The 27,096-nt window shown below is 49.7% G+C and overlaps 1 long non-coding RNA gene across 6 annotated transcripts in view; it reads left to right on the top strand.

Moving 5' to 3' along the window:
* Nucleotides 1-26,725, top strand: part of LOC120095155 (uncharacterized) — a 114,577-nt gene extending 87,852 nt beyond the window's left edge. For 2 of the 6 annotated variants that reach the window (XR_010055430.1, XR_005490378.2), the window contains exons 2-5: nucleotides 7,724-7,915; nucleotides 17,043-18,033; nucleotides 18,254-20,683; nucleotides 24,161-26,725. This is a non-coding gene — a long non-coding RNA (uncharacterized LOC120095155). The other 4 variants (XR_005490379.2, XR_005490380.2, XR_005490381.2 and 1 more) reach the window with 4 other exon arrangements.
* The last annotated feature ends 371 nt before the right edge of the window (nucleotides 26,726-27,096 follow it).

The raw sequence follows: 27,096 nt of genomic DNA, 5'->3' as shown, positions 1-27,096 counted from the left end.
CAGGACCTGCAGCAGTGCTCCCAGGACCTGCAACAGTGCTCCCAGGACCTGCAACAGTGCTTTCAGGACCTGCAGCAGTGCTTTCAGGACCTGCAACAGTGCTCCCAGGACCTGCAACAGTGCTCCCAGGACCTGCAACAGAGCTCCCAGGACCTGCAACAGTGCTTCCAGGACCTGCATCAGTGCTCCCAGGACCTGCAGCAGTGCTCCCAGGACCTGCAACAGTGCTCCCAGGACCTGCAACAGTGCTCCCAGGACCTGCAACAGTGCTCCCAGGACCTGCAGCAGTGCTCTCAGGACCTGCAGCAGTGCTCTCAGGACCTGCAGCAGTGCTCCCAGGACCTGCAGCTGTGCTTTCAGGACCTGCAGCAGTGCTCCCAGGACCTGCAACAGTGCTCCCAGGACCTGCAACAGTGCTCCCAGGACCTGCAGCAGTGCTTTCAGGACCTGCAACAGTGCTCCCATGACCTGTTATAGTGGCTAGCACTTCTGTATCAACATAGAGGCTTGCACGGTAGTCCAGGTTGACCTCAACTCCCCATCCTCCAGCTTCAATCTCCAGAGTTCAGTGTGCCGCCGTACCTCACGGTGCCATTGCCCTTAACAACAAATGTTCCTACCTTGAAAACCCAGGGATAGAGTGACCACATGTGGGGTCTGCACATGACAAGGGGAGGTAATTTACAGAAGACTTTAGTTCCCCTTGGCAGGCAGGTTGCCTCGGTGATCTGTATCTGTTGGGGACTGTCTGGGCAGGCTGCCAGCACCTTACCTCCAGCATTCCATGGGCTCTCTGTGTCTCTGGCCCAGGGCCTTCTCCATTCTGGTTGCACCTGTGTAGTGAGAGGCCAGAAACCAGACAGCTCTGGGTACGACCCTTCAGTGTGGGACCAGTAGCCCAAAGCAAATACCCTTGCCTCCTTCTTCCAATGTGGTCACCCGGAAGTTCTTCTGGCAGTTGTGAAGCTCCAGGTCTTTCCACAACTCCATCGTCAAACCTTTGTGTGTTCTCTCTCCTGTCTCCCCAAACCCCTCTGTCTGCTGCTCCCTTTGGCTTCTTAGGATCAATCGTCTTGGTGTTTGTTTTGAGGAGAACCCCACCTAAGATCCTGGCTTTCCCTCCTTCGAGTCTACATAACCCTCCTCAGACTCTAAGCCGTTCCTCCCACATTCTTCCTTAAACCAGCGGCAGATGAGGATCCCTCTTTTTATGGATATCCTCTCGTGGCATGTTGTGCTTAGAAAACTCACTCAATAGATATTTATTAAACAAATGACTCCCTTCATGGAATATCCCCTGGGAGGGAGGAGCCACTGAGGGTGAGTAAGTCTCTCTCCCATCCCACTGGATGCTGTGATCTTGCAGACACTGGAGCCAGCTTCCTGTGTGGAAATACAACTCCATTATCTGGCCACATCAGCTGGTGAGGCACCTCAGCAGGGGCCTGGGGACCCAGGTTGATTTAACACAGCACACACCCCTCTTTCTCTCGGGCTTCACTGTTCCTGTCCCTCCCCACAGCCAGTCACATTAAGTGAGTAAGTAATGAAAATGGCTGGAAATTGAATATTATGAAAAAGTAAGCCACAGCTTTAGAGAGCGGCAGGAGGAAGAGGGAGGGGTTTAGGGAGGAGGGGGAGGAGGTGGTGATTTCCAGGGCTGTCAGGGGGGAGCGAGGGAACGTGGGATGAGCAGAGAGAGTCTGGAAGGATGCCATTCAGTTAGGTGGGGTTTTTGTTCTCTTCCTCTGTTCTGTCCTCCCCGCTATCCTTTTCCTCATCTATGGGTATTTTGTCTTTGTATTCAGGAGATGGAGAAGGAAAGGAGACTATGGCAGAGAGGCAGCAGGGGGGAGAGAAGAGATGTTCAGAACACGGAATAAATTACTCTGCCTGCAGTTCCAAGAGCTCAGAGGCTGGAGTGAGGCACAGGGCCAGTGAGGAATGGTCACCCAGCCCGGGTACCACCCATTCCATCACTTTGGCCTCTCCAGTGACCTCTCTAGTCATCCTGGGTCAAGCAGGGTGCGTGAGCCATGCTGTCTGACTGACTGGTTAAGGTAGAGTAAGCCAGGCTAGGTACCAGTTGCAGGGAGGAGAACATATTTGTCACATGTCCTGTGATGTGTTCATGCAGTAAGACTGATCTTATTTGGCTGGGGAGATGCTTAGCCAGTCAAGTGCTGACCACAGGAGCATGAAGGTCTGGGTTTGATTCCAAGAATCCATGTGCATGAGCTGGGCTGGGTGTACTCACCTGTAATCCCAGAGCTGGAGAAGTGAATGGAGACGGGCAGGTTCCTGAGGCTCAATGTCCAGCCAGGCAGGTTCCTGAAGCTCTCTGCCACCAGCTTAGCCTACTTGGTGAGTTCCAGAACAACGAGATGCTCCCAAACACAGAGAGATGAATAATGGTGGATGAATGACATACAATAGTGTCCTTTGGCCTCCACACACAATGCAGGGAGTGCATACATTACACACACAATCAGTCACAGACACAGATCACACACACACACACCCCACACCACATACCACACACCCCATTTCTGCATAACAATAGCCCCATTTTCAAGATGAGTCAAATGAGATGGGAAAGGTGAGCTGAAGCTTGGTGATTAATATCGAGGGTTTGGATCCGCGAGGTAGCTGTCCTGAAGCCCACGCCCATCACCACCGGGGTCTGGGGGTTATAACTGTGGGCAGTTCAGACCCTTGCTTTCAGCTAGCCGGCCCTCTTTACAAACCTTACGTGTCTGCCCTAGAGTCCTCTGCTTTTGTGTCTCCTTACAATGCCCCGTGCCCCTTCACTGACACCTCACCCCACCCCACCTCCATTTGCAAACAGCTAAGTGGAACTCAGCTGGAGCCTGATGTTTGGTGATGATGAGGTTCCCAGCAGGGGAAGGGTTTGATGTGTGAAGAGACAGAGACCAAAGCAGAAACATTAAATCTTCCTGCTCAGAGCTGGGAGAGGGCCCTGGCAGGCGCCCTGAAAGGCCAGCGGTGGAGAGAGCCACAACCAACATAAGCCTCAGGGGGTTAAATGCCAGGCAAAGGGAGGCCCACACAGGGCTGATGGGATAATGGAAGGGGGTGTGAGCCTGCCTATTACTAGGCAGACTGGATAATGGGAGCACAGGGCAGAACTCAGGGCGCCTAGCTGGCTGGGAGGCTGGGTTCCAGTTGTGGCTTTGCCACCCAGTCGTGGGAAGGATTTGAATTTCACAGTCATCTGTTTAAAATTAATTTGTCTGTGTGTGTATCTGTGTGTATCACATGTGTGTGTTTGTGCATGTAGGGGACAACACTGACTATTGTTCTGCAGAGGCTAACCATCTCTCTCATTTTGAGACAGGGCCTCTCACTGGCATGGGACTTAACAAGTAGGCCAGACTGACTGACCAGAGTGCATCAGATATCTGCCTGTTTCCTCCTTCCTGAGATTACAAGTGTTCACCATCATGCCCAGCTTTGAAAACATGGGTTCTGGGACAGAACTCAGGTCCCCAGTTTTGCAAAGCAAGCTGTTTTCAAGCCATTTTTGTTTGCTTGTTTTAATGTGTGGTGACAGAGGGCAGGGGTAACACTGGTTTTCATTCCAACTAAACCAGGATTTAATTAGCAGCTATTCCAGGAAATGGACTGTATTTTAGCAGAGGTCTTACATTTAGAATGGTCTTGGGGACTTATTTACACCACCGTGTACCCAGATGAACAGCACCAGTCTGAACCCAGCCTCCTAGGGTTCCTGTTCTAAAACAGGACGAGATGGCTGGTAAGGTCAGGCAAATGTGAAGGACTGGATGAGGTACCTCATGTGGATAGCATGACATGGAGATTTGACACTGAGCTATGAAGCAGGAACCAGGTTCCCAGTCGTACGAGAAACGGGAGGAGGAGCTTCCGGAAGGTAGAAGGTGAAATGTGCAACAGGAGAGGGTGGAGTTTGACAAGCCCACTGGCTAGAGGCCGGGAGGAGTGTGGGGCTGGAAAGGCCAGGTCTAGGCTGGAGCTGCCAGGATCTGGGATGATGGAGCTGTCCAAGGTTCCAACCAGGAAAGTTCACTAAACCATGAGGTGGGCAAGAGGGATGATGCTTAGGATGATAGAGCATACGGTGGACCACTCTGCAAATACCCCAATTACTCTTCCTCTGGCCCCTGTGCCTTGCAACACATCAGTTTTCCAGACTTTTGTGGTTTTTTTTCCTAAATATTTCATATCATCTCTCTTCGCCGGTGTCCGAGGGAACTAGGGACAGAAAAGATATTGCTTGACACAGAGAAGCAGACAATAATGAGTCTTCCTCCTGGTAAAGAAGGCAAGAAGCTCCGTGTTCAGGAGCCACCCAGTCCTCTCCTCCTCTGCCCACACACGCATTGACAGGATCCGAAAACAAGATCATGATGTCACTACCCGAGACCACAAGGATGAGAGCAGAAGGGAGAGAAGTGGACCAGACCCAAGAATCCAGGAGAAGGCAGGGAGGGGAGAGCCATGATGACTTCTGGGTCTGTACCCTATAAATAGCGGTAGTAGTGTAGCACCAGACAGATGCCGAACACAGGTGAGGATCCCATAAGACCATTCTCATGGGGCTGGAGAGATGGCTTAGTGGTTAAGAGCACCCGACTGCTCTTCCAGAGGTCCTGAGTTCAATTCCCAGCAACCACATGGTGGCTCACAACCATCTGTAAAGAGATCTGATGCCCTCTTCTAGTGTATCTGAAGACAGCTACAGTGTACTTATATATAATAAATGAATAAATAAATCTTTAAAAAAAGACCATTCTCATATGATTTGAGGGTATTTTCCACAACACCCTTTCCTTCTTCTTTTCTACCCTCTTTAGTCTCTGCTGTTACGCAGTTTAGTGTCTAGGTTCACGTCATTGGTACTTAGCGCTTTACTTACCTCCCAAGTCTAGGATCCTTCCTCAGTGAGAGAAACTGCAATATTTGCTGAAGACAGTCACTAACTGAACGACACCCTCTATCTAAGAATTCGGGTAGGGGGATAGAGAGATGGCTCTGTGGCTAAAAGCACCAGCTGTTCTCGTAGAGGACCTGGGTGTGGTTCCCAACACCCACAGGGCAGCTCCCACCATCCAAATTCAGGAAATCTGATGCCCTCTTCTGGCCTCTGTGGGCACTGCACACGTATGTTGTCTAGAGCTACACACAGGCAAAACATTCAAACATATAAAGATAAAGCTTAAAATTTTAAATTATAGTCATTTATTTAGCATGTGCGTGTACATGACTGGAGGGGGAGCGCTTGTGTGCCACAGCGAGTGTATGGAGATCAGAAGTCAACCAATGGCAGTGGGGTTTCCCCCTCCAACACTAGGCTCCTGGAAATCAAACTCAGGTTATCGGGCTTGGTTCCCAGCACTCTCACTGCCTAGTTTTTAAAGAGGTGCAGATAATTTGGAATTTTAAGATGAATATCTTTAAATAACTGAGTAGTAAATGCCCCTCTCTCTGGAGCGATGCTAAACCCTTGGGTCCACCAGATCTCCAATTAATTACCTTTTAGGGCCTCCCCTGACCAATTTGATAGATGGATAACAGGGTCTAGTGAGGACAAAGTTTGCCCAACATGGTGTCCATTCTTATGGAGTAAAAGGTACATTTTCTAACTTAGAGCGTGTGTTAATTATCCTCAACAAATTGGGGGTGGGGTGGATTTAGAATCACCAGAGAGATTTAACTGTGAGAGAACAAAGACCCACCCTGCATGTGGGTAGTGCTATTCCACGGGCTGGGGTTTTAAACTGAACAAAAAAAGGAAAAAACGAATGGAATGCCAGAATAGAATTTACCTCTCTCTGCTTCCTGATTGCAGGCACAATGCTACCAGCCTCCTCAGGCTCCCTGTGCTGTGGGGAGAGCTGCCCTTACAGCTGTGCCTTCCCTGTCACGATACAGACACACCGTGCTTTCAAAATAAACCTTTCCTTCCTTCAGTAAGCTGCTTTTTGTCAGGTATTAGGTCTCAACAACAAGGAAAATAACTAACATAGAGCGTCTACCATTCCCTCTGCACGGTGCGTGCAGAGATATATTTAAAAGCCACAGTGCTTTGGAGAGTGCATAGTCTGGGGTAAGGAGTAAGCAGTCCCGTGCCCCTAGGACATAGTATGGTGGTCATTAGAACTTGCACAAGGAACTCCCAAAGAAACATAGAAAAGGAACCCAGAAGTTTTGCAAAAATATCACTAGAACAGAGTCCTTTAAATAGCCTGATCTCAGCTTCCCGTGGCCTTAGCAGATAAGAGGCTACCTCATGCTCTGAGCCCCATCCTTGGCCGGTGGACATGGATGAGGGTCCTGGAGCTGGAGACCATCCTTCTTTACTGGGACTGGGGCCCAGGCAGTACGGGTGGTGGCCTGGGCTGCAGCTGGCAGAAGAAGGCTGCTTGGCAATTTACAGCAGCTCTCTGGTGTCTGATTGCACCATCGCTGTTCCGTGTTGCAGGGCCGGGGAGAGGATGGATGAGGTGTGGTTATGGGCCTAATGGTCGCAGTAAAGCTTGGTGTTCACAGTGTTAAACAGCCAAGCCCATCATGCTCAGGATCATCCTTCAGCTCTGCATTGGGGCTGGTTGGTGGCTATCACACTAGCTGGCTTGAGATGGGGCTCCAAGGAAACTTTGGTCCTCTGTGTCACCTCCCGAGGTTGCAGAGGGGCCTGTATGGGGAAAGTGACAAGGATGCTGGCCCTTTTCTCTTGCTCTTCCTGAATACCTGATCACATTAGCATCTCCCAAAGGGAGGGATATTCTCCACCTAAACAGGGGACTCTCAGGGAGCAGGGCCCCATACCTGTCACCTGACTGAGGACATCTCCAAGAGTAGGCTTTATCTCCACCTCATTGGAGCAGGAAGGGCTCATTGATCTTGTTGTATCAGCATTTAATTGGCTGGGCTGACATTAGCTGCTCAGTGGGAGTAGAAGGAGCAGATGTCTTAGTTCCTGGGTGGCATTGGACAGAGGACACAGCCTGGGCAAAGGGTTGGGGGAGGGAAAGAGAGTGAGCTGTTCACAGTAGTGCTATAGAGAGGGAGGGGGAGGGAGGGAGGAAGAGGAAAGGCCTTTTGGGTTCTTGTCCTACTCTTAAGCACTAGGGATGGAAGGGAGAGGCTGGGAGCCCATCAGGTACTTCTTAGATGCCTTCGACTTCCCCTTTTCATTGAGATTCTTCCCGGGGATGGAGGAGGGATGAATTGGAATCTCCAGTTTAAGGACCAGCCAGCTACTGCATGTCAGGGACAGTACCATCTCACTACTATTTGGAAAAAGAAAGTGGTGGAGAAAATTGTGTCTTGTTGGGCATGGTCAGAACATCTTCCTGCTTTGGAAGAAGAAATATCTGCCCAGCATCCTCCACAGTCAGTACACAGCACAGTTGGCTGTTTGAGCTTTCCCTCTTCAACGCCTACTGGAACATCTCTTCCTAACAGGTGAGCATGCATAATTATGCTGAAGGGTTGGGAGCCAGTCCCAGAGGTTGGTTGGGACAGTTCTTGGATCTAGGAAGGCGGATAGGAGGCCGGGAAGGTATGGACCTTCTAGGAGCAATAGGCAGTGTGGGACAAGCACCAGTTTAAAACACCACCACCATGTCCTGTTCAATCTTTCATATCCACCTCTTGTTTGCCTCCAGCTGCTCCCGAGTCACTCAGCCCTGGCATCTCCTTTTTGTTTTACTCACAGGGACTGTCTTAGTTATAGTCTTATTGATGTGAAGAGACACCATGACCAAGGCAACTCTTGGAAAGGACAACACTTAATTGGGGCTGGCTTACAGTTTCAGAGGTTCAGTCCATCATCATCATGGCGGGAAGCACGGCAACATCCAGGCAGACAGGATGCTGAGAGTTCTGCATTTTATCCAACTGCAGTCAGGTAAGACTATCTCCCAGGCAGCAAGGAAGAGGGCCTAGGGCCCACCCCCACAGTGACACACTTCCTCCAACAAGGTCATACCAACTCCCACAAGACTACACTTCCTAATAGTGCCACTCCCCGGGCCAAGCATATTCAAACCATCACAGAGACTCTCAGCCTTGGTCTAAGGCCAGAGGCTGGCTGTCCAGGAGGGTCACTTGCTCTGGAACAGGCAGCCACCTCCTCCATCACTCCATTAACTTGATGTTCAAATGCGTTTAGTTTGCATCATCCTCCTTCATGGCCTCAATCTGCAATTTCCCCTAATTAATGATTGCAAATCGCTAAGTAACGAACCACTTGATGGTGCTGCTAATAATAGTGGTTGGTAGTGGATGAAGACTGGGGTGTGGGAAGGAATGATCATTAGTCTGGTGTTGAGGGACTCTGTGTTGGGGACAGACCCAGAAGTCTGCACGGAAGGCAAGGTGGCAGTGGAGGAACTGCAGGCTCCATCTGGTCCTCACCAAACTGGAAGACCAGAAGCTAAGTGACTCCAATGGCTGGGGCTCCAGGATCCTGAGTAATGTGGTTGGGAACTCTGGGAGATTAGGTCAAAGTTCTTCTTAGAGTTTGCCTAGGGTCTAGCCAGCTAAAGTAGAGAAGACATCCATCAGACACCATCTTGGATGGCAGGGTGTCTGGGGCAGGGGAGTAGCTGTCTGGACCATGAGCAGAAACTAAGAGTAGATAGATTCCAGGTACTCAGGGTTGGCCCAGGCCATCAGGAAACACCCACACAACAGCTGGGCTCCAAGGCAGATGGCAGCCATGCTTAATGGCAACCTGACTTGTGGGTGTGGGAGAGGGCAGCTGGCCTATGTCTGGAGGAAGCATGGATAGCTCACAGAGAGAACATACTTGGAACTTATGAGAAACAGCTGCTCATACCAGTTCCAACAGCTCAGTGGGTCTCCCAAAGTCCTCCTAGGCCAGGACCAATGGTAGCTCTCAGGTTCCCAGCTGTACTCCATGAAATGCCACAGCATTCACCAGCTCTTCCCAGTGTTCTGATCTCACTTTCATGGTGTATATGTGTGTGTGTGTGTGTGTGTGTGTGTGTGTGTGTGTGTGTGTGTGTGTGTATGTGCATGTGTAGTGTGGTGTCCATGCCTGTGTCCGTGTGTTTTAATGTTTCTGCTATCTTTGGTCTTGAGTCTTCTCAGCTCATGGCTTCCCATCCCTTCTAGTCTCAAGGAGATGGCTATAAATCTGTAAGAATTTGCTCACACTACATGGGAACATGGCAGTACTTTAAATGTCCTTCTTAAGAGGTGGCTGGGGAGAAAGGGACACTGACCTCTAGCCAGATCTCCTGGAACCCTGGGCTCGGTGGAGATCTGGGTGGGATTTAGCACTTCCCTTGATGGATTTCAATGCAATATCATTCTGCAGCTGTTAATCCTCCCCCATGACTGCTGGATAAGTTAAATCTCTAGAGATTGCTTGACACGAAACAACTTTTGGTGGAGGAGGGAAAGAGCCAAATTGAATAATAAGCTGTTTTCTGGTCCCCTTCTTTTTACCAGTCTTTGTGAGCACACAGCCATCTTGCTTGCTTGTAATAGAAGTTTGTCTGTACTTATACTCGAGCCTTTCTACTGTTCCTGTTTGGTCCCCAGAGCTGTGACATCACATTAACACAGCCACCACTCACTTCCCTGTCGTTGGGTGTTTGGGTAGTGGTGATATTTCCACTCTCCCAAACCGTGTTGGCATCAACATCTTTGTCAAAAGACTTTTTTCCCCCTGCCTGTTCCTTAGATTATTTCCCCAGGGATTTATTCCCAAAAGGAGAATTACCAGGTCAAAAGGCATAACAGTTTTGTAGCTCACAGCCTACATTGCCAGATGGTTTTTCGAAGATAGTGCTGTCCCACTTTTAGTTGAGCACACAGGGATGGAACTATATTATTATTGGCCCCGTGCTTTTCTTCTTGGGATTAGGGTTCACCAACAGTTTGCTGTGTGACCTTAGGCAGGTCAGATCTCCTCTCTGGACCTGGATTTTCTTGTTGATAAAGCAAGGGAGGTGGGTGAGGTGATCGTAGGTATCACCTGCAATAGGACTTTATGAGATACTTCAGTGGGGGGCAGTATTAGCCACTGGGGTCTTAGACAAGTTGGGATTCATGTCCCTTCCCTCAACAGGGAAGACAGAGCCCAGCTAGTTATGCAAGTTGTGAGCATATGCATGTGGTGTGTGTGTGTGTGTGTGTGTGTGTGTGTGTGTGTGTGTGTGGTGTACATGGTGTGTGTGGTGTACATGGTGTGTGTGGTGTACATGGTGTGTGTGGTGTACATGGTGTGTGTGGTGTGTGTGCATGTGTGTGTGTGTGTGTGTGTGTGTGTGTGTCTGGCTTTCATGTTAGTGCTGAGGCATGAGCTCAGACCTCATGCTTGTACCTTAAGTTCTTTACTGAGTGAGTCGCCTTCCCAGCCTGCTGTTAGACTCTGAATGGATGATGTGGTGTGTAGGGTCAGCAGCCTCAGTCTGGAGGTTCCAGGCTGCAGTTGTTAGCACCCACTGGCTCAGGTACACTTCACACTTGGAATTTTTTGCTTGATGGGCTCCTTGGTAGGTGTTCCAAATTTCATCTCTGGGCATAAGGAAAGTATCTGGGAGCCTGATAGAACTGGATTTGAGTGCAGCTTTGTGTTTGACCACTTTGTGAGATTGAGCAGGTAACTTGATTTCTTGGAACCTCAGTTTTCTCACCTGTGAAATGGGAATAAAACCACTCACCCTACAAGGTATTTCCCAAAGATTAAGTAGTAATGCATACAAAATATTCTGATGATGCCTGGCTTTGTGGAGTCCTCATTAGCACAACAGTTTCCACAGACCTGTGTTCTTGCAGCCTGCCTTGGGGCCTCTCAGCCAAGGTATACGTGGCTGTCTCTGCTATCTGTTCAAGGACCTGTAAGGGCCTGGCTTCCTGACTTTTCTGAGTTCTATCCACGTGCTCTTTTGCCTGCTAGCCCCTTTCCCCTAGGCTGACTGGCCCCTCATGGTTCTCTTGGCTGCCATGAAGCTGGGAAGGTATGAGGCCAGAAGGCTATGTCCCAGCATGAGGCACCTGCCTGGATTCTCTCCCTCATCGCCTTAGGTTCTGCCCACATCTCTGCTTTGCTTCATCCATTTTACAACCCTGGGCCTTCAGAAATAGATCCACTAAAGTCTCTCCAGGACCCAGAGAGCCCTAAGATCCTCCACAGATCAAGTACCTGTCACTTGGGCCTTTTTCTTATTCCTACCTGGGCTCTCATGGGTCTAACCACTAGACCTTCACCTCCAGGTCTTCTCAGCAGTGCCAGCTGCTCCCTCTACCCACTCAAGGAGACCTCCCAGGCAGAGCAGCCCTGTCCCTGGGGATTGGGCCGGGGACTCAGGCCCAGAAACTTCAAGGTCTGCAGGTTGGAAGGGGTGTCTTTAATCTAGGCAGGAGGGTAAGGCATAGCAGGGACTCCACTGTCTCTTGACTGCCCTTTGAGAAGTTGCTAATAGCATATCCCACCATCTTATGATACCTCAGCATCCTGACAGGTGAGAACCCTGGCGCCATATCTTGGCACCTGTGCCCTCCATGAATGGAGATCCCTAGAGGTGAGGTGTTGCCCTCTTTTTTTTTTAACTTTTATTTATATGAGTGCACTGTAGCTATCTTCAGACACACACTAGAAGAGTGTATCAGATTTCATTACAGATGGTCTTGAGCCACCATGTGGTTGCTGGGATTTGAACTCAGGACCTCTGGAAGAGCAGTCAGTGCTCTTAACCACTGAGCCATCTCTCCAGCCTGAGATGTTCTCCTCTTAAAGCAGTGGTTTTCAACCTGTGGGTTGTGCCCCCCCCCCAAAAAAAAAACAAAAACAGAAAACACAGATATTCCTAACAGCAAAATTACGGTTGTAAAGTAGTAACGAAATAATTCTTTGGTTGGGGGTCACCACAACATAAAGAATGGTATTAAAGGGTCACAGCATTAAGAAGGTTGAGAACCACTGCCTTATAGCTTGTTATTTCAGAGACAGCGCTCAACATGGGGACCTATTTACGTTGATCTACTTCGCATGAGACATGGCTTTCATAGGTACCCACCTTGCACTGGCACTGAAGGCCCTGAAGATGTTCTCAGTTGATTAGGGACCCTGGAGCATGCAGGACCCTAAGGCCACCACCTTTTTGGGATGTGAATTTCTATCGGAGCACTCCATTTGTTTTGCATTGACTGTGTGACGCTGGCAGGGGTCGGTGTGCAGAGGCCACAAAGGGAGAAATAGTAACTTTGGTTCTATGGAGTCCAAGGTGCTGGTGTGCACAACCGGGCCCAGCTCCCACTCAGCCTGCTGTAATTAACAGTAGCATGGTGGTCTCAGAGCCACATACTTCCAGGGCTATGGTGGTATTAGGTGGTCAGTATATACTAAGCCCTCTCCTGATGCACTTCCTTCCCCAGGTGGTTCTCTCTTTTCCCTTCCCTCTGTCCCTTCTTCCTTCCTAAAGAAAGAGGAATTAAACCAGGATTTCTCAGACTGGCGCCATAGTTCTTATCCTCCTGCCTCAGTACTAGGATTAAGGGCATGAAACACCACATCTGGCTCCAAGGAGACCTTCCTGACTTGTTGGAGTGGAGGGTTGGGTCCTTACCCACCTCTTGGTACCCACTTTGTCTTTCCCAAGCAGCTTGAACTGGGGAAGTCCGTCCTGGGTGAGACCCACCCTCCTGATCTCTCAGTCAGAGACACAGCAGATGTGAACACCAAGGAGAGAAATCCAAGTTGCCACTAAGCCTATAGTCTGTTCGCCCATCTTCTGGGCACACGAAGAGGCCGGGTCTTTGGCCTTCCCAGGAAGAAGCAGAGCCTTCATTCTGTGATCAGTTGGCTGGCATTGTAGTTCTGTCCTGGGGGTTGGTGGAGAGAAGAATGGACCTCAGCAGCCCCAGACTCACAGTTGCCTCCTAAGAAGCCCAAGGCATTGGACTCTCACTCCTGAAAACCATCTTCCCAAGTACAGGAAACAAAGCAATTAGCAGCCTCTTTGTTCCGGGTGTTTTAATTAATTGGTGTTTTCTGAGCGCACCTCCTTCCAGGTACAGCCCCTCATCTCTGGGGTGCTGGCAGGGGAAGGCAATTAGACCCTTGTTACTGTGCAACTAATTATGGCTTGGGAACTGCTTGAGGAGGCTGAGAGGGATTCTTCTGCAGCTCCAGCTCAAGGGAGGGACTTCACTTAGGGCCAAGAACTGAGGTGAGTTAGGTCTGGGCCCCAGAGAGAAAGGCCTTGGAGTCCAGCTAAGATTATATATAGGCAGGCGTGGGCACCCCACTCTCCCACTCAGGAACTTTCAGTGACTCTTAATCAAGATCAAGATCAAGCAGCACCCGTCATGCTCACAGCTCCCTGCTACATGCTTAGACCAAGCGCTCTAACATCCTCTCTCATAGCTACTCACAGTCTATGTGTTCCTGGAGTAGCCAAGTGTTGTTACCTGGATGGACTTTCTGGGTCTTCATCACTGGATTCCCAAACTTTGCCCTCTCTGTGTCTACTGGAAACGGACTCCCCAAGCCTTCCCTGACGGCAAGAGGGTTGGAACTTCGTTACGTCACCTTCCAAAACATCAGTTTTGATCCCATAATCTCAGGTAAAGGGGACCACAAATGCCCAGCTTGGATGCTTGTTCTCTTTGTCCCTCCTGTGCTCAAGTCCTGGTCCTCCATGTTTGCCTCATAGAAACAGCCTCACTTGAGCTGGGTCGGGGGCTTACCTGGCTGTATACTAATCTCCATCCTTTGTTTCCGTTCTTTGTCTCAAAGTGGGGAGGAGAAAGAGGAGGAGGAAGGAGAGGAGGAAGGAGAGGAGGAGGAAGAGGAGGGGGAGGAGAAAGAGGAGGAGGAGGAAGAGAAAGGAAGAGGTGGTGGTGGAGGAAGAGGAGGAGGAGGTAGAGGAGGAGGTGGAGGAGGAGAAAGAAGAGGTGGAAGAAGAGGAGGAAGAGGAGGAAGAAGAGGAGGAGGAGGGAGAGGGAGAGGAGGGGGGGAGGAGGAGGAGGGAGAGGAAGAGGAAAAGGAGGAGGAGAAGGAGGGGAAGGTTCTTAACCTCACCTGCCACTGTGAATCTCAGGACCCTGGATATGTAGCCTCAGAGGAACCAAGACAATGATTTGAAGCCAAGGAACCACTGCCCCCAGGGGCACTCTAGATCATCACCAAGACTTGGGGGGGCACCTGAAGTAGAGGTAAGGAGGCTTACTCCCTGCCCTTGTTTCACAGGAGAGGCACCCAGTATGTGTCTGAGACGGGGACCTACCTGTGAGTCCTTTATGCTCTGTTATTTTCAGCAGTCCTCGTGGACCCCAGGAGAGGCTAGATTTTGTTTCAGGGACGTTTTATTGGCTGGAAATACAGCGTCATGGCAACCCTGCTCCTGGTGCCTCTGTCCCTAAGAGAAAAGGAATCTGAGGCTCTGTCACTGCTTCTAGGGGTAGCATTCATAGGGCTGCCTCTTTCCCGGGTCATCAGGGAATGTTCTGCTCCTACATCATGAGCTGGTCTCCATGTTGTTGTTGCTCTGGGGGTAGAACTGACCAGGGCTTCACATCTGTTTGATACCCCCATGTTACTTTATTATGACCCCTTTCTTATTTATTTCTATAATTAAAACAAAATAATTTGTGGAGGTGTGTTCCACAGCTTGGCTTTAAGAGGGAGTTGTAAAAAAGGGGGTGGGATGGGGAGCCTAGGCTATAAAAATCCCAGGTTAAGACTGGGCCTGATTGGGTAGGGGCTGTGTAGTCTCATGAGGGATCTCCTCCCTCCACTGTGCCTTTCCTCTCTGTGAGCATATGCGTGTGTGTGTGTGTGTGTGTGTGTGTGTGTGTGTGTGTGTGTGTGTGTGTGTGACTATATGTGTATGTTCCTGGCTTAGGTTGAGTTTGAGTCAAGAAGAGCCCCCCCCCCCATGCCATCCTATCCAGACTCTGGACCTCAGTTTCCCTATCTGACACTCCAGGCATTTCTCTGGTATCTTAGGTTTCTGCTCTCCTGTTGATCGGCACATCTGCCTCCCACATCCTTCCTTCCTGCTCCAGCTCTAGGTCTAGCACCCTGCAGTGAGCAGAGTGAATTAATTAGAGAGTTAATACAGGGTGTTCTGAAGCATGTTGCTTCTTCTCCCACCAGGGCCGGCCCCTACCTTGCCTGTCCTCCCCAGGGGCTGTTTGTGTTTGCAGTGGAAAGTGGCTCCTAATAGAAGCTAATGTCCCAGAACGGTGGTGCTGCCTTTGGGATCACAGACCCGTTACCTCATGGCTAATTGGCTGGTGGCTGTGAAAGCCTCATTGTGGTTCTGAAGCGGCAGCTTTGGATGGACTGACAGCTTCACTGCTTGTCCATTCACCCTCAACCTCCCGTAGTCCATCAGACATCAACTGTTCTTAGGTGTTCATCAGACCTGCGAGAAGGAGCTGGGGCTATGCTGGGAGGTGTGTGTGTGTGTGTGTGTGTGTGTGTGTGTGGTGTGTATGTATGTGTTGTGTGTGTTGTGTGTGTATTGTGTGTGTATTGTGTGTGTTGTGTGTGTATGTGTTATGTGCATGTTGTGTGTATTGTGTGTGTGTTGTATGTGTGCATGTATCTGTGCATGTGTGCATATGTGTACTTGTATGCCTGTGCATGTGCATGCATGCATGCATGCCTGTGTGAATGCATGTTTGTGCATGTGCGTGTGCGTGTGCATGTATATGAAGGATCATTTGTCCCCATGTGTGATGGTTGAGTTGTCACAGGTCTGTGTCTAGACTGGGTTTGGGGCAGCAATCAACTCTCTGAGGACCCTTACTCTAGTGTTCCGGGATCTGGGCTGCCAATTGGACAAGTCCTCCAGTCTGCACACAGCAGCTTGTCTTACTAGTCAACTTTCCATCCATCACTTCCACCATGGGGAACAGTGGCCCTGGCTGGCAGCAGGGGAGTAACCAAAACAGACTGGGTCCATGGCTGATACCTGGTTTTCCTGGACCTCTAGGGTTCCATCCGCAGAGACCTCTCCCCTAGGCATCACAAGAGCTGGGAGAGCCTCTTTTCGCTTGCTTTTCAAAACCTGCAAGCTTAGAGCTCCTCCCACCCAATCACTGGGCCCAGTCATCTGATCAGCACACAGTACACTCTTCTACTGAGAATTCTACTTATTTTTCATTTGAAATTAGGTGAGTATCCTTAAAGATGACCAACCCAGAAGGTGACTTGCTTGAATGGACACTCTGAGGCCATGTGCTTTGTCCCCAAATGTGGCTGGATATGTCTTGGTTCAATGACAACATTGTGGGATGGTGAGGATGCTTGGCATGGTCTCCCATCCTCTTTTTCTTCTCTCAAGGTGTTTTCATAGATCTGAGAAAACTGTGGCTAAAGAGCTCCACTGGGCTCACATAGCCACCTCCTCCCAGACTGGGTCTCTCCCTTCCTGGAGTTCACAGGCCCCAGTACATCAGCATTTGCATGGTTGATAAGCTGGGAGGTGAATAAGCCCAGATGGGTGGGGGTAGGAAGGGAAGGTCCAGTACAGTCTCCCTGGTGCAGTGGCCACTGGGAGGGGCCTAGAGCCAACCTTATTTTGGATGCCCTCATCTTAGGGCAAGGGACTTATAGAGAGAAAGACACAGAGCACAGAAGGCCAGGGCTTCCATGTCCTCTCGTGCCTCTGGGCTAGCACTGGGGCCAATGGAGTTGTGTGTGGTGTAGAAAGAGGCTTCTGGGTCAGTGAGGCCAGCCAGGTCTGTGCAAAAAGCTCAGATTTCTCATCCCACTGTGACCCCAGGCCACTCTGCAGCCTGGACTTTCTATTCTTGAGTGCCCGTTCCTCACCACTGTGCATCTTTCCTCTGACCAGCATATTTCTCCATGCCTTTGCCCCTCTCTTCTGTGGGCTCTTTCTTTTCTTTAAATCCTGGACACCGTAGGCACATGCAACCTGACTTTGCACCCCCAGGGCCCCCAGGACTTGCAATGGTACTCAGTGAGCATTCAGTCAGTGAAGGACCTAGTCTGTACCTCTAATCCATCTCTTCTCTTATCCTTCTAGGCCTCTTCTGCTCTTTACCAGGACTCCACACTTTCCTCAGCCATCTGCCTAACCCATGTTTTTTCTCAAAGAAGAACTCCACTATCCTGCAGCTTCCTGGCCAGAGACTTGGGGTCAGATCTTCCCCTTGGTTTCCAACACATGCCACCAGGTCTGGGGTAAGGGGGAGAGCAGAAGAGCACTGTAGCTCTGAATGCAGTGCAGAAGCATCTGCCCCAGGGCCACAGCCAACAAAGGGCTTCTGAGCCATGCAGCTGGGTCTGCGAGCCTTAAACAGCCACTGATTTTCCAGGCTTAGTGTGGAAATGAGGACATAAAGTGCCTCATTAATACCTTTTAAATGTTCATTCCACATTGAAAAGATCACATATTGGATACATCAGGTTAAATAAAATATCTTTAAAAATTAATCTCACCCACACTTGTTTTAACTTTTCGAGATGGGGGTAGGGAATGTAAGATTTGCACATAATGTCTCTTGGTTAACACCCACAAGTGAGCATTGATTTTGATCTAGCCTTCCCGGGTCGACAGCCTGGAGTCAGTCAATTAATGGCCTCAGTTTCCCCATCTGTAAAACAAGGATGGGTATTAGAATCCTGTCCCCAGGCTTGTGACAAAAATTAGTCCAGTTCACGCTGTGGGCTCTGCAGATAGGAAGCCTAATATAAATATTAACCGTAGCTCACTCTGATTAGTCACACAATTAATATTTGTTGAACGGAGCATTGAATTTCTAAATCCTAACCACCTCACCCCACCCCATTCCCGCTGTAAGCATTTATCTGTCACCCAGCATTTATTCAGCAAATATTTATTGAGACACTACAGCGCACCAGGTTCTGTGATTGACACCACAGGCAAAGAGGAATATTTCATCAATCAATTAATGGGTTCCGAGGATCCTAGCTGAGCTCAGCTTTGGTGCCGGGGATGGCTCTAATCGCGGGTCTGCACAGGCTACACACTCGCCTTGGGATGGGATTTCAAGGTATGTAGAGAAGACAATACTTAGCATGAGTTTGATACCGTAGGCTGCCTGCTAGCTAGGATGGGGGACCAACAGAGTAGGTAGAAACCAGGTTGGGGGCTGGGGAGAGAGGGTGCCAGGAGATGCCTTGGGAGGGGCAGATGGAACTCTGGGAGAAGCTGGCCAGAAAGAAGGGAGCTGCTCCAGGGAGTGGAGAAACATCTTCCCTGTCATCCATCAGATTTGGAGCCGAGAGAGCCGGGTCACAGAAGTTAACCTGAAATGCACGGACACATCAATATCAGTCGAGACGGCTGTTTGTTCCTAAGCAGACAAGCCAGCTGGTTGATTGAATTTTTCACTCATCATTAGGGTGCCGAACAGAAATCTAGGAAACAGAGCCCTCCAGCCAGCAGCCTGGGCATCCCTGATTTCCCAGACAGCAGTACCCCCTAGGCCTTCCTGCCAGACTCTTACACCCAGCCTTCATGGCTGGCAGTTTAGTGCACAGCTGGTAAGTTAAAAGCAGTTTAGTGATAATTCCACCTCACACTGAAGACTTCCAGGGACTGTTAATGAATTTAAATGCGGGGGATTTTCTCTGATGCCTCATTGCATATGCTCCTCACATTAAGATGCTAATGAGGGCTCTAGTGGATGGAGGCACTGGAGCTGGACTAGGGACGGTGGCCTGGAAAGGGTTGCTGGCTGGTCAAAGCTTTTCTAACTCCTTATCAGTGCTGGATCAGTGACCTCTCCAGTGAGTTAACTGGCCCTAACCTCCTCAGGGTTGGGGGATGCAGTCAGCCGGGACTGAGTCAATGCAGTGCCTGGAGCTGAGGCTAATGACAGCAATCCTAGTGAGCAAACGGGAGTTGCTGTGAGATTCCAACTAAGGCCTGGGACTCCATCCAAGAAGCTGTGCCTTACGGACCCAGATGGATTGTGGGTGAAGCTCAGACTTCAAGTCTGAGTTCTGGAAGACTCTAAACTTTCAAGAAAACACCGAATATCACCAGGATAAAAGATTGCCCAAGAGGCAGTTTGGCACAGAGTGACAAGGTACTCGGACACCGGGCAACTGGCTGAGATGACAATCAGGCTGCAGGACATCGGAAGAGGTAGCTGGCCTGGAATCCCCATGAGGATGGGAGGATGGAGCGTGGCTTCTTTTCTTTGTGAAGACAAAAGAAAGAGACATAAGATATTAAGGTTGTAGAAAAAGAAGTTGTAATGCTGATATTTTGGGAGGTGGGGCCAGGCATCCTGGTTTGAACCTTACATCTGCCACCAAGAAACTATGGGACCTCTGGCAATGAGATACTGAGTTCTTTTCTGCCTCAGTTTGCCCATCTGTTAAATGGTGATACAAATAGTTTGCCCAGTTAATCCTTTGGATTAGGGATGAAAGCTGCTGATCTTCCCCAGTTTCTGGCTCTGCTTATGGAGAAAAATCCCAGAGAGGAGGTAAGCCGAAAGGTGGGCTCCATGCCAATGAGTGCTGAGGAAGGGGCTCTGATAATGAAGCTTCCTTTCTGGCGACTAGCACTACACACAGTGGGGAGAATCTGCTGGCACCCCCCCTGGAAACCACTTTCCCAGGTTTCCTGAAAATCCATTGACAATTTTTGTAAATTTGTTTAAGGATTAAATTAATAAGTCTCTTCTCCTTGGCTGCCATCAACGCACAGAACCCTGTGGTTCTGTGCTCCCACAAGCAGCTTCTGAGGCTGCATGAGGAAGAAGAGAGGCCGCTTCAGAACCTTGCTCCTCCAGGGGTACCCAGGATTAACCTGGGGGGCCTCCTGCTGTGTGGGTACATTGCCCTGCTCAGTACTCACTGTGAAGGGCTGGCACCCTGGCTAGCAGCCATGTGAGAGCTGACTTTGTTCTTCTTCCTCCTCAGAGCAGGGCTCTGGGTCTCCCTGTTTACACAGAAAGCTCCTTCTATGGCGGGTTAATATCTCCCCCAGGGATGCTTTTGGGAGTTCCTCCCACATTTCCAGGCAGAGATTTGATAGGTTTGATAGGTACATTCTGAGACCACTCTTTTCTGGAGGCCTCTGTGGATGACAACTGCTCCTGGTCAATTCAGGAGGCAGAATGAAGCCCGAAGGCTGACTGGCCTTTCTTAGTCCCCTTAGTACTGGCAGATCCCAGAGCGGTACAGGTTGGTGGGACTAGAAGGAATGGAGGTAGAAAGGTTGTCTAAACTTAATAGTAACCTCTTACTTCACAGACGCCATGCCATCTTCAGCCCTCCGTGGTGGGTGTGAATGGGGTTCAACGTCTTTTGGGGTCCCACTAGCCACTTCTCCAGAGCTACCAAAGCCTTGGCTGTCTTGAGAGCCCCGACGTTCCCCTACTCCCTTTCCCATCTTCCTCAGCCTGGCTCAGGAAACCCAGGTGCTGCAGTTCAGTGGACTGGGCTGAAACAGGGCTGAGGAGACCTCCTTTGCAGTCCCCTGCACAGGCCGAGAGCACACCATGGTTCCCAGGGAAGTTCATCTTCTCCGTCTTATGCCTTTTTTGCCTCCTACCAGCAGGTGAACTTCTTGCAGAGTGATTGAAGCTGGAGGAATGGCTGGCTGCATCCATCCCGAAGCCGTGTGTGCAGAGCCTCTGATTAAGGGCCAGAGGGTTAACTCCTCACCATTCAGCATGTGGGCAGGTAAGGCAGGGACCTCCTGTTCTCTTACTGTCCCCAGCCAGCACTCTGTGTGGAAAGCTGCAAAGAAAAGTCTGGGAGGTGGAGGTCCAGATTCCATCTGTCTGTCGAGCCTTGGCAACCCAGCTACTTAGCCCTTCCTAGAGAATGCTGGAACCCCAAGTTCTAGAGGGTTCAAAGAGCCAGGTCTAGCCTTCCTGCAGAAGTTTTGTGGGTGGGCATTCAGCCTGAGCTGACATACTTTCAGATACATAGAGCTCCCTGCCTCTCCACTGCACAGTGGACCAGCTCTACCTGTTAAATTCTTTCTATTAAATTAAACCTGTCCTGTGATAACATCTGCCCACAGCATCTCTGGCCTTTGGAGATATGCAGATTAAAGCTCATTTGTCTTCTGTGGCTGGCCATCAAAGATTTAAGGCAGGCTGTTCTTTCCTCATTGAAGAATGCCTTCCCTCTGCTGTCCAGAGTTCCCTTAGTTTGTTTTCACTGACAGACATTCCCATAGGTTCTGGAGTCAAAATATCTGGGTCCCTGAACATTCTCATAACAGCTTTATATGCTGTTAACCATAGCAGCTCAACTCCCCAACACTCAGCTTCCGGGTCTGTGAAATGGGTACAGATTAGAGAATCACACTCTTTAGGAATGGCTCAAGATGACTAGCCCAGTATGAGATGTGTAGTAGTTCTTCAAGACTGATGCCCTCTCCCTTCCCTTTATCCAGCTTCCTGTCCCTGCTCCTGACTTTAGACAGTCCAGCTTGCCTAGTCAGACTTTCCCTTCATTCTCACTGTTACTCGTGAACAAAGAGTAGCATGTGTGGTCTGAACGCAGCCCCTGATGTTACCACTGAGCTTTCTCCAGCTGCTGTAGCATGGTGTCTTCTTTGTCTGGCCTAGCCTTGGAGGGAGGACTCTTTAAGGGTGTTCTGGCACTGGTGGCTTCCTCCTGCTGCTCTGGGAGCCCCTGCACTCACCGTAGTTCAGCAGGCACAAGGTATGTGGCTGCAGAGCTATTTCAAAGCTTCCTGTTTTGCGGAGGTTTTAATTATCCCCAGAGACGTGACTGAATTACAGACCCCCCATGGGCGCACAGCTCCAACTGCTCACGGAACTGTACCCTGGTGAATTACATGTCTTGTGGAAAAATACAGGCTGGAGAGTGGAGTTAGAGATGCTGAGAAGTCTCAATGGCCTCCAGGCCTCTGTGACTGGAAATTGCAAGGCCCAGTCAGCCCACACTTGGGAAGCACAAGGTGGTGATAGGCATGCTTTCACTAATCTTATCCCGCCCACTTAGGCGGGCCGTGCTGGTGGTGGTCTGCCAGTTTCACTGCCTGAATCCACCCTCTTAAGCCCAGGTTGTTTTTTAACTTGCAGCCTTCCCATCAGAACCCCGATATCCTGCCTACTAACGTCTTCGTTCTGGGTGAGCCTGCTCTATAGCAAGAACTCCAACCCCTGCCCCCTGCAGACTCTAATCTCTCATCTTGCATTCAGTCCCATTTAGAGTTGGATCTGCTTCTCCAGCCCCCTGAGCTGAGCTGACTCTGAGACACATTGGCCTACAGAATGAGGCCTCTGGGAAGGATAAAGCACGAGGACTTAGGCTTTTGGGCTTGTTTCATCTTTGGCCATCCTAGGCGAGGTCCTAAGCCTACCATGGACAGCGACCAATGTAGCTCTGGGACAAGAAGCGGGATGCTGAGTCTGTCCCAGCCAATGGTCTGTGTCACTGTCTGTTGTAAGGGCAAGGCTAGGTCTACCTTCCAGGTCAGCAGACTCTACAACCAAACACAGCTCCAGGGTGGGGGACCTTAGTAGTCACCTTACTGGCTTGTAGAACAGGAGAAAAGAAGGAACTGCAGTTGTTTGAGTCAGTCTAGTAGTTTGTGGGGTAGCCATGGTGCCCAAGACACCAGGAGACAGGATGAGTGGAAGCTGCTCAGAGAGTGGGGGACCCCAGGAAGTGCTCAGAGAGTGGGGGTGGTGGTAAAGCAGAAGATGGGTAAAGACAGGAATGTGAAGGGTAGTTTTGAGGATAGCTATGACTCCCTCCATCTCCTGGGGAACTCTAAGACACTTGTGTCCAGGAAGGGACCATGTCTCAGACTGGTTATAGGGAGAAGGAAAGTAGTGGAGACTTACCCATCGAGCTCCAATCTCACCCTCAAATGGCTATTGGAGGCCATAGGTGCTCTAGTGCTTTTTGGGTCTGTCTGTACAGGGGCTTAGTCAGCCTGGGGCTAGAAATGGCATACAGACAGAGGCATCAGGAGACATGGATACGTCTACCTGTGGTTTCTGGAACTGACAGAGGAACATGACTGTAGTGTGCATTCATGGGCTTCAGACAGTAGGAATTTATTGAGCACCCACTGTATACCTTCTACAGCTTCTAGAGTACAGAGATGATCAGGACAGGCAGGTGTATCTATCCTTTGGAGACTTCCAGGGTAGGAAAAGCAGAGGAAAGCTCCATGGCACAGGGCTGTCACTTATGGACAGTTTTGAGAGCAAGTGGGAGACATTTTTATACCCATCATCACCATAGAGATGGCTCTTTGGAGAGAGGGCATGGGCACTAAAAAGTTCATCAATACGTAGACCGCCTTGTGTGCTGCAGTCACCCTTCATCCACACGAATTTCAAACACTTCAGTCCATATTTAGGTAGGTGACAACCTGTTGCTAGTTCTTATGGCCAGGAACCTAACTCCGGTTTATAAGGAGTTACAAAGTATTTATGTTACAGATTCAACACACACACAGAGTTAGTTTCCCAGGAATGCTACCACTGTGCAAATTGAGAGACAGCTGCACTGGGTGCCTCTGCAAATGACTCCGAGAGTTACTCAGCATTGCTGGAAAATTTGCATTTGCAAGGGCAATATTATTTGTGTCCACTGAGTCTTGACTGCATCTGGGACAGGGTCCTTGTCCCTCATAGTGACTGAGCAGGCATAGACCTCTGCTTCCTCAGAGTCCTCAAAGTGAAACCAGAATGTTTACATACTGAAACACAAATTTTCGTGTAGATTATGTGCACTCAACTTTTCCTTTCTATCACAGCCGGGACATTATGTTGATTCATTTGCTGCTGATATGTCTGGGTCGTTTATGTTAGCTATGAATGTCATCTCAGGAAGGCAGAAGACCCTTTGCAAATGATTTGTTACCAAAGTGGGAGGGAATCTGATATGGCCAAGAGCAACTTGGCATTTCCAGCTAACTTCACTGTCGCTCAGGGGTCTGGGACTTGGGGGCTGGAGAGAGAAAAGACAGGGATGGCTTAGTGAAGGTGGGGGTTACAGGGCAAGGTTGGGGCATGCTTTACAGGGAAGTGACATGTGAGCAGGTCTCAAAGGTCAAGTGTACAGAACATCTGTCACCCTAATATGGGTCTAAGGAGCAGAAGAACTCTCTTAAGATCTTGAACAAGCCAGTTACATGAATGACTTCTTTGTTTTGCTTTGAAGGCAGGTTCTCACCATGCAGCCCTGGAACGTGCTAGGTGAGTTAAGCTGGCCTCAAACTTGCATCCATCCTCCTGCCTCTGCTTAACGAATGCTGTGGTTAGAGGCATGCCCATCGTGACTGGTTCTGTTACATGATCGTGTATGTTGCTTCGCAAAGGAGCAAAGGGCAAATGGATTTCAATGATGAAGACGATGTAGCTGAAAAGTAGGTCACCTCCTTTGTGAACCTCTGTAGACCAAATGCTACATGAAGGCTGTTGTAGGCTCTGTCAGTTAACGAGGTATGAACATGGTGGGACCGAGAGAGAGTGAGACAGACTTTCTCAGGAGGAGGCACAGCAAACAGGAAGGCAGGATATCCCAGCCTCCATAGTGAGGACATGTGAGGTAGAATGCTGTACGCTCCTGTCCTCCGCCCACTGGTGCTGGCAGCACTCTTCCCTTCCTAGATGTGACATCCAGATGTGTCTCTAGATATTTCCTAGGTCTCCTGGGGGACAGAATGATCCCCAGTGGAGATGGCGGTTGTAAACCAGTATGACTATATTAGGGACTGTTAGTACCATGAGTAATATAACTTGGGTGGGTATATGCTTGGCAAGGGTAGGTGGCAAGAGCGTGTTTGAGGAAGTGGCTCTGGAGACAAGGCCTGGACACTGGACAGCCATGCATCGATGAGGCAGAAGGAAAGCTTCCTTCCTTCCAATCCTCTGTCTCTTCTGAGGGAAACCCTCCACATGATGTGAGGTAGGAGCACTTATCAAAACCACTTCACAAATGAGGAAACTGAGGCACAGGGAAAGCAGCAAAAGTAGAGGCCTTGAGGTTGGCCAGATGAAGGTCAATGTGGCAGAACAGAGCATAGTAGATGTAGAGGGTGGGGAAAGAGGCATGGGGGGTGGAGCAGGTCATACCGGTCTTGTAGTTGTATGTACTGAACTCTGCGTGGGTGTCAGTCATCCCCGTCTCAGGAAACCACAGGGAGCTGAAGAGAGCTACCTGGTGCGGCTGGGGTCAAGCCTTGCTTCTGAGGAAGGCGGCTCACTTCCTTAGCAGGTTGATTCCAGGATATAAGGTTTGACTCCCTGTCTGGGACAACTGTGAGAGGCCGCCCGTTATGTATCTCCTGTGGGCTCTGCTAGGCTGTGGTGGTACCAGCAATGCTGGTCCCACTTCCTTCCTTCCCCACTGGTAGGTCCTGGGAACACAACTGAATAAACTTACCACACACTGTCATAGGTAGAGTCTTTTCAGGGAACCTGATTAGTGGCATAACAGTGTGCTATTTGGCTATATTTTGGTTGCAGTGGGAAGCCACTGACCTATGGAAGTCATGCATGATTCAGGTCAGTACATTAAGTGAGGAAAGACCATATGAGCTCTGCAGCCTCCGGAAATGGGGTTCACACGGAAGGTTGGAACTAGTCACCCCGAGACTTAGGGACCAGGCAGAGGAACTCAGAAAGGAGCTGGAGAAGTGGCTTTGAGGAAGAAGGAGACCCTGGAAGGGAGCAGCCATTGAGGTGAGAAGCAGGTTGTCCTAGGGTGGAGAGACTTTTAGCTGAGGTCAGGGTAAAAGGCTGAGTCATCACACAATGGTTAAGTGGGGATGTGGTCTTGCCTCTTGGATATCCACCTCCTTCTTCGGGTAGGTATCCTCTTGACCCAGTCTCTGGTCTCATCCTGCATCCTTCCCTGCCCCTAACTGAGGGACGGTGTCTGCAACAACTGTGGGAACCTGGGCACCATCCCAGGCTTTGAGATGAAGGACAATGGGATTCCTTTGGAAGTAGGTTTCTGGATCTAGGGGGTTTCCAAGTTCGGCTTTCTGACAAGACTTCCTGCTAGACATTCTGTCCCACCCTAGTTCCTCATCTCTCAGTCCACAGGGCTAAAGCCACTTTGCATGTTTACTATCTGCACAGACTAAAGCCTCTAGGCACAGGTGTGTCTCACTATTGTGTGGGCTGGATGCTCCACAACCTTCCCTCTCCTCTCTGTCACAGCAGCCTGATTTCCCACCTGTGGTGCAAAGCCAAGTTTAAAGAAGATGCCTGGTGTGGCCATCAGTCCCCTAACCTGGACCAGGGGTGGCTCTGTCCCAGCCCTGCTTTTGGTCCAGGCTCAGAGGGAGCCTAGGAACTTTTCTGAAGTCCCACAAATCTTCCTTTGAAGAGGTATGTTTGGAAATAGCTTCCAGACTCCAAAGCCAGCATCGTCTGTGACGCAGAGCCTTAGTCTCCTTATTTGGTCTGAGGACATTTTGCTGTTAATTGAGAAATTTCTTTTCTGCTCACTGCTTTCGGGCACCTTAGGATTCATGCTCAGGCTGCTGTGGAGGGCATGGGAAAGGGATATTGGAAGCGCTGAGTCCCTGCCTACTGGCTCAGACTGATGCTTTTAGATCAATTCTAGGTGTGCCTAGTTCTAGGCTCAGAGTTTAATTGTTAGGCTGGAAAAGAAAAATCTTCCTCCTGCAATGTTAAACTTGGTCCTATCGGCCAACCACACCATCTGTATCATATTATGAACTAATTAAAAATAAACCTGTAATTACCTTGTTAATAGAGCAATTATATTACATTGTAATTTTTGTGTTAAGTATTAAATTGTTAAATGTTAAGATGTAATATATACCACTTTTTTCTTTTTTTGCAAGCCAATTTTGGCAAAATCTTCATTGTTTTAACACAATGGTAAGCTTGAACGAGTGGCCTCAGAGGAGCGCTGTGGTCACAGGATCTTCTTCTAATCCAGTTGGAATGCTGGTTGGGAGGAGGGAGCAGTTGTGTTTATTTCTCATGATTCTTTTCAATTACTTTTTCCTGGCAAAGAGCTGTCCTTCGCCAGAGCCTGGAAGTCCATGGGCTATCAAAGAATTTATGAAGTCAAAGAGGAAGGAAGCCAGCAAACAGAACAGAGGCCTGACTCTGCAA

Source organism: Rattus norvegicus, chromosome 10 (assembly GCF_036323735.1).
Source record: "Rattus norvegicus strain BN/NHsdMcwi chromosome 10, GRCr8, whole genome shotgun sequence".
Classification (NCBI taxonomy): domain Eukaryota; kingdom Metazoa; phylum Chordata; class Mammalia; order Rodentia; family Muridae; genus Rattus; species Rattus norvegicus.
The sequence above is the reverse complement of the archived record's forward strand: the minus strand, read 5'-3'. Positions and strand labels throughout refer to the sequence as shown.